Here is a 6,930-nt window from a genome sequence, read left to right as displayed (position 1 = left end):
CAGGGTTTCCAGATATGATGCAAGATTACAGTGTTTCCAGGCCACTGTGAGGGAAATACGCAGCCTGTGTACATTATATACAATGCCAGCAGGGCCTGTAACCTACGTATATAACCTGTAGTCCAACGCATATAAACTAGGAAAGAACCAGTAATAGTTTCCCAAACAATTGGATCAAGTTTGTAGGCATGCAAGCTATACAGCCCCTTCAGCTTTGAGAAAAGCGATTTATGATTGAAGATGTGAGTATTTGTACAGTTTTCAGGGAATCATAGGAACAGTGTTGGGTTAAATCATAGAATATTTAAAAACAGTGACTTGAAGGGAGTGTTTTCCATAAGTTGTCTAATATCCTCAGGAAATAGTATCATTAAGCAAACACTTAAGATGCCAGCCTCATATGACCTCATTTATTTTTTCTCACCTCATTAATATGTGCCATTATTAGCTGTCAATACAGGCTTAGCCTCAACTAATGCTTGAGTGAAATAAGCCAGGTTCTCCACTCAACCAAATGACACAGCAGGGAATCAGCAGAGCAGAGAAGTTTTCCAATGAGACAGAAATTTAAGTTTTTAGAATCCCCCCACTCCTCCCCCGCAAAGCCACACATACTGGGGGAAAGACAGTAATTGGCTGTTTAGTCTGAAGTATTTTCCAGATTTCTTACCATTCCACTCCTTCAGCTTCGTGCTCCCCTTTAGAGACTCCGATGATAATAGCTAGCCCTTTTCAAGTGCTCACCATAAGCCGGACCATTATCACTTCGAATCCTCACACATCTCGAGGTAGGTTCTTTCATTGCCATTAGCAGGTCAGGGAACTAATATTGCGACACGCTATCTACCTTGCCAGAACGCTCTGGAAAAAGTTACTAATATCTTAATACAACCTCGAGATTTTACTTTAAACAAAATATTCTGCAGAAATTTAAATATAACATCAATAAATTAGGAGCCTATTATTTATCATTATAAAATAATGCTTACTTCACACACACACACATGCACACACGCACACACACACATACACACACATGCATGCACACACACACATATATTTAAGAGAAGGATTTCTTTAAATTACATTCTATTGGCGCATTTTGTTTATTGGTTAATACTTGGTGAAGAGGCTGGGAACCTACTGCCAAATGATAACCAATCAAGACTAGAAATAAAGACAGAAATAGTAAAGCAAATCACTGAGAAAGCACAACTCAATTGAATCCTTTCTTTTCATAAATGTATGCATCTTAGAGGTGGTTTGATTTGGACTGGGAAGATAGTCTTCCTAGGTATTTAGGAGATGCATTTTAGAAGCCTTGCCTTGAAAGAACCCTGTCAGATGGCATTAGAAGAGTCACTGGGCTTAGCTGAAAGCTGCAGACAGGATTCTTATTTAAGAAATGGGCAAACCAGGTAAATAGTTTATCTCAGTGCAGCAACTTGCATTGCTCAAACCTAATCGGAATGCTACCACAGTTATTTTTAGTCTACAGGGACTGCCCTCCTCTTTAATTATTTCTGTTTCAGATACCGTATGTAGAATACTTAAGTACTACTCGAGGGGCACACTGATTAGAACCACAGAAAGCGATTTAGCATTATAGAACAAGAGTGGGTCTTAGTGGAGACAGAGCCCACAACAAGCATATTTTGAGTAAACAAAAAATTAGCTTTCTTGAAGAGGTCTCTCCAGAATCAGAAAGCAACCAGAAGAGATAGAGGAAAATGGTGTGAAGTGAAATTGAAAAATAAGCGCCTGCTTTGATAGGCTCCTGTGATTAGATGACAAGATATTTGCATGATTAAGCAGGACCCAGCACGGTGGCATTACAGACTCAGGAAAACAGTACTTCCTAAAGACTCCATTTGAGGTAATTTTCTAGCTTTGCTTCCCCAGCTTCCCCAGCCTCTTACTTTGCACTGTGGCACTCACTACCTTTCCAACCTAAGCATTCGATTTTGCAATCAGATTTTTCTCAAGTACATCTCCTTATTACTTTTTCTTCCCTTTTTGTCTTCCAGATTTCACATTTGGATTACTCTGCTTCGACAAGACATTTCCACTTCCTTTCACAACAATAACCATGGCGTTCTCCGGTTGTGCGCTTAATTTTTGCAAGTGAGTATATTAAATGCTCCGTATGACTTGCTGTTATTAATCTCCAGTTAACCTAACGAGGAAAGTGAGGGTTAGAGAGGTTATCCATTTCTTCATGGCTGTGACGGGGCCAGGGAACTGAGACCATGGGATTCCATCTGGTGGGGGAAGGAAGAGTTCACCATTAGACACCAGGCTCTGTTGTTTAGTAACTTGGCAGTAACTACTGAACTCTTTATCTTCTATTATATGACCTTCAATTTCTGATAACACTTCAAAAATCATTGGAATGTAGGTAGCTGTTCCTACTGTTCCAGCTATTACTTTAAATATCAAAGTTACATCATGCAAGAGAACTAGTCAGAGATTAAATGACTCATCATTGTGGGGATTGGAGTCTAGAAGAGCATCACCCTCCTTTGGGCTAGGTGTTGCAAGGGCTACAAAACAAGCCGGATGAGGTAATTGCTCTCACATTAATGGTCCTGATTCAGTGAGATTCAGGATTAGAGCCCTTGGTTTCCTCTTGCCCCACTGTGGTTTTTTTTAATCCATCACTGGTCTATGTTCTGGTGGAATGGTCTTACCTAGCTTGCATGAAGACACTGGGATGAGACTTGGAGGGCTGCTGCGTACAGCAGTAAACTGAGGTTTCTGCAACGAGAGGAAAAGAAGGCACCAAAACAAACAACTCATTATGTTAAATATGATTTTAATTCTCCTTAAAAAAATAAAGCAAGTGACACAATAGTTTGGCATATTTTTGACAGCACCCACATTTGGTTTGATGAGCTATCTGATCCTAGTTGAGTTGTGTCCAAAAGAGGGCAGACAGATGGAAGGCTTCCACAAGGAGGGGGAAATCCTGGTTAGCACGAGCCTGGAATCCCTAATGTGCTGCTAATTTTTTTTCTCTTAAAAAGCAATAAATAGGTCTTAACAGATGGGCAAGCACTTGAACTGAAAGCATCTTTGAAAATTTGCAAGAAACAAGTGCCTTATCCAGTTGCAGAGAGCTCTAATGCATGGGAATCGTGGCCCACCTCACGGGGGAGGCTACAGACGTCAGTGCTCTGAGAAGCAAGCATTGACTCTATAAAAGCCAGTGAGCCGAGACCTGTAGCAAACTTGCCCTTCTTTGCTTCTCTGTTGGTGTGATGAGACATGACTGAAAGCACTGGAGGAGGGGTGTGGGTTGTTTGGCTTTTGGGAGTAGGTGGGTATTTGGCTTTCAGACCCATCAAAGGGAAGCTAAGGCAGGAGCTCAAGGCAGGAACCTAGAAGCAGGAACAGAAACAGAGAACGTTGTGTACCGTTTGCTCAAATGCCTTTTTCCCCCCTCTATCTTTATTAACTTGGGTATTGCTTATTTACATTTCAATTGTTATTCCCTTTCCCAGTTTCCAGGCCAACATCCCCCTAACCCTTCCCCCTCCCCTTCTATATGGGTGTTCCCCTCCCCATCCTCCCCCCATTATGGCTCTCCCCCCAATTATAGAGCCCAGGTACAATCAGAAATCGGGAAATGGCCCACAGGCGTGCCATGGGCCAGTCTGATGGAGGCAATGCCTCAACTGAGGTTTCTTCTTCTTCTTGGGCATCTCTAGGTTGTATCAAGTTGACAAAAACTTACTATGGCAATAGCTTTTTAAACTAGGAGTTGTGACCTATTAACAGGACCTGAAATCAATGTCAGTTGCTATGACTAGAATTTTTTAAAAGGTAGTGATAAGAGGAGGCCTTCAGCTCCAGCAGGACCTGAGTATGCCTAGTTTCTACCTCTGTTCCAATTTTGATTTCTGCAGGACCAGAGATCAGTGGATCTTTGCCCACAAGACAAGAACAGGACCTTTTGCAGTATATACCATGTGAGGTTAGAGTAAATGTCGTATCACGATGCTTTGATTCCATAATACAGTAAAAACTGGGTTCTGATAAATTTTTCCTACATGTTGTAGTCTATCTATCTATCATCTATCTATCTATCTATCTATCTATCTATCTATCTATCTATCTATCTATTATCATCATCATCTTCTCATTGCTATGTATTTAAACTTGCAAACTCTAATCAATCAGATAATGAATGCATCTACGTTCCAATGTAAACCCCATTCATGAATAACCACACTTTATTGTATAACATTAACACTTGAGTTGTGCTTGTAAATATGCCAGTATAATCAAGGAAACTCTCATTAGCTTGAGCAGGGTTGGCTGGGGTAGTCTGTGAAAACATTGTAGTTGCCAGATGTCTCTGGCAAGAATGCCTGGGGTAGATTTAGAAGCCTGGTGTTGGCGTAGCGTGAGCACCCGGAGGACAGGTGAACGATTGCTTTCTCTTTGTGAACCCAACTCAGGGACACTATTTTCAGATATCATGAAGTTAGAAATGTGGTAAGGAGTGAGAAGGAAGGGATCTAGAAGTCAAGCACAGTGAGGAACCAACACATAACAACTCATTTCCTTGCAAATAATTATTAATGAAAGTAAGAACGGGATTGGAGAAATAGTCAGAATGTTTCCTGCTTTTCCAGAGGACCTGAAATGGTTCCCAAAACCCCTATCTGGTGGCTGGCTCACCCTATCCCTAATTCCAGTTCCAGGGAATACAATCTCCTCTTTTGGCCTTTGAGGACACCGGCACTCATGTACACACACCCACACCCAGGCACACAGTCACATAATTAAAAATAAATCTTAAAATAATGCAGCAGTCTAGTGCTTGTTAACAGTTACTACATCCTACTACTGTGTTAAGTGTTTTATGTGAAGCATGGCAATCTTGGGACACAGGCACAGCAAATACACGCACGCTCAGAGATGTCGGGAAACTTGCGAATATATATAAAACCATCAGTGGTGAAAACAGAATTCACATTTACAGTCAGTGAAGCTTTTGGCTCCTTCCTGGTTCTGTGTTCAGCTTTGCAGCTCTGGTTGCTTTGACTCACTGTGTTCCTTGCCTGAGCTGGAAGCTATCGCCTCTTACCAGGACAGACAAGGACTTAGCTCCAGGAGTTATTCTCAGTCCCCACATTTTTCTTTTTTGCTGGTCTACATCCAGTCCATTAGTGCTTTGCCCAAAATATGGGCTATGCCATATTCATCCACTTTCTCCAAGTTCTGCTGCTTTTACCCCAACTGAAGCTGCTCTCAGGTAATTCTTAAGCTGCAGAGTGCTCCTCCAGCTATCGTTGGTGCTGCCCCACCATCCCGTCTCCGTGCCACAACTAAAGGAAAATGTAAAAGCATAAATTAAAAGAAAAATCACTCTTCTGCCCAAACACTACACTTGTTTTCCCTTGAGCCTAGAATAAAAGCGAACCTCTCAGCATTCTGACTGCAGAGGCTTTCTGTAGCAATTTTATGTGTAGCACTTAGTGACTCTTCTGAAATGATCTCTCTCTCCCTCTCTTTCTTCCTCCCTCTCTCTTTCTTCCTCCCTCTCTCTTTCCCTTCCTTCCTCCCTTCTTCCCTCCCTCCCTCTCCTTCTTCTGTCTGAACCTGATCTTGTCAGGTTGGCCTGGAATTGCTATGCAGCCCAAGGTTGGTCTGGAATTTGTATTCCTGTAGTCTCTGAGTCTGGAGTGCTGGGATTATAGGCCTGTGCCACCACACTGAGCTGTGAATACTTCTTACTTGTTAGTTTAGGATTTGCCTTCTCTGAGCACGAACTCTGCGATGCCCTTGCTGTATCCTTGCATTTAGAACACAACCAGCTTGTTAATAGCACACACTAAACATACCTGTGAGCACACGAATGGATTTGTTTTAGGATTTTTCAAAGGTTTACCTACTCCTCCCCCCACCCACAACATTTATTTTTAACTGGCAACCATACATGCTTAAAGCAGAACAATGTGATGATTTAATATACTGTAGAACGATTTCATGACACTGATGAACACAGTTTTTTCTTTAATTGCTTTGAGATAGGCAGTGCACCATTATCACCTTTGATTATCATGTTGGACAGCAGATTTTGAAAACAAATCCTCCCATCTAAATGAAATTTTGTATAGCTCGGTCAGCATTTCTCATCCCCAACCCCAGTCTCTGTGCCGACTGTCCACTCGCCCTCCGCAGATTCCATATGTTTGTGAAAACATGCAGTATGCATCTTCTTGTACCTGGCTATTTCACTCGGCATAATGTGTTCTAGGTCACCCATAGCAGGATTTCCTTCACTAAGGATGGATATTTGTTGATGAGCACTTAGGTAGATTCTGTATTTTGCCAAATGTTCCCATCTTGGGGCTGTCAAACCAGGAATAGAGTGAGGCTAGGATGTTCCCTTACCCTGCCAGTTGGATGGGCATTTCGAGCTACCCACTCAAAGCTGTCTTTGTGAGGCTTTCTTCTTTACATTTGGTTCTCTTTTCCTGTCAGACCTTCTGCCGTGACCCAGAGAGCTTTGAAAATGCACTTAGATGTGATGTCAAGTCTGCAATGGCTCCGAATCTTCGTTCTTATATCTGTAACGATAACAATCAGTGTGACTTGTGGGATGTTTCAAGGCTTCTATTAGGAAGTAGATATGAAAGCCAAAAATTTGGCAGCACATGGTGGTGCATATCTGAAATCCCAGAAGTCAGGAATTTGAGACAGGAGGATCATGGTGAAGTCAAGTCTAACCTGGAGTTCGGAATAAGAACTGGATATTAGGAGCACATTTTGTTTATTCTAAGTTTGGGGAAGGCTTCTATCTTCCAAACTGATGCTCAGAAATCAGGCAGTCACCCTCAAGGTTTTATCTCCCCTTATCTTCATATCCAATTACCTACCCTGACCACACCTAACCACCACAGGAACCTTCTACGTAAG

The 6,930-nt window shown here is 42.0% G+C and overlaps 1 long non-coding RNA gene across 1 annotated transcript in view; it reads left to right on the top strand.

Annotated features, from left to right (window-relative positions):
• The first annotated feature begins 1,530 nt into the window (after positions 1–1,530).
• Positions 1,531–6,930, top strand: part of LOC148005332 (uncharacterized) — a 103,703-nt gene continuing 98,303 nt past the window's right edge. The window contains exons 1-3 of the long non-coding RNA XR_015623154.1: positions 1,531–1,876; positions 2,028–2,124; positions 3,909–3,976. This is a non-coding gene — a long non-coding RNA (uncharacterized LOC148005332). The remainder of the gene's footprint in view (positions 1,877–2,027; positions 2,125–3,908; positions 3,977–6,930) is intronic.

The sequence above is a fragment of the Rattus norvegicus genome, chromosome 6 (genome assembly GCF_021556685.1).
Source record: "Rattus norvegicus strain SHRSP/BbbUtx chromosome 6, alternate assembly SHRSP_T2T, whole genome shotgun sequence".
Classification (NCBI taxonomy): Eukaryota; Metazoa; Chordata; class Mammalia; order Rodentia; family Muridae; genus Rattus; species Rattus norvegicus.
Note: the sequence above shows the minus strand (reverse complement) of the source record. Positions and strands in the feature narration are given on the sequence as shown.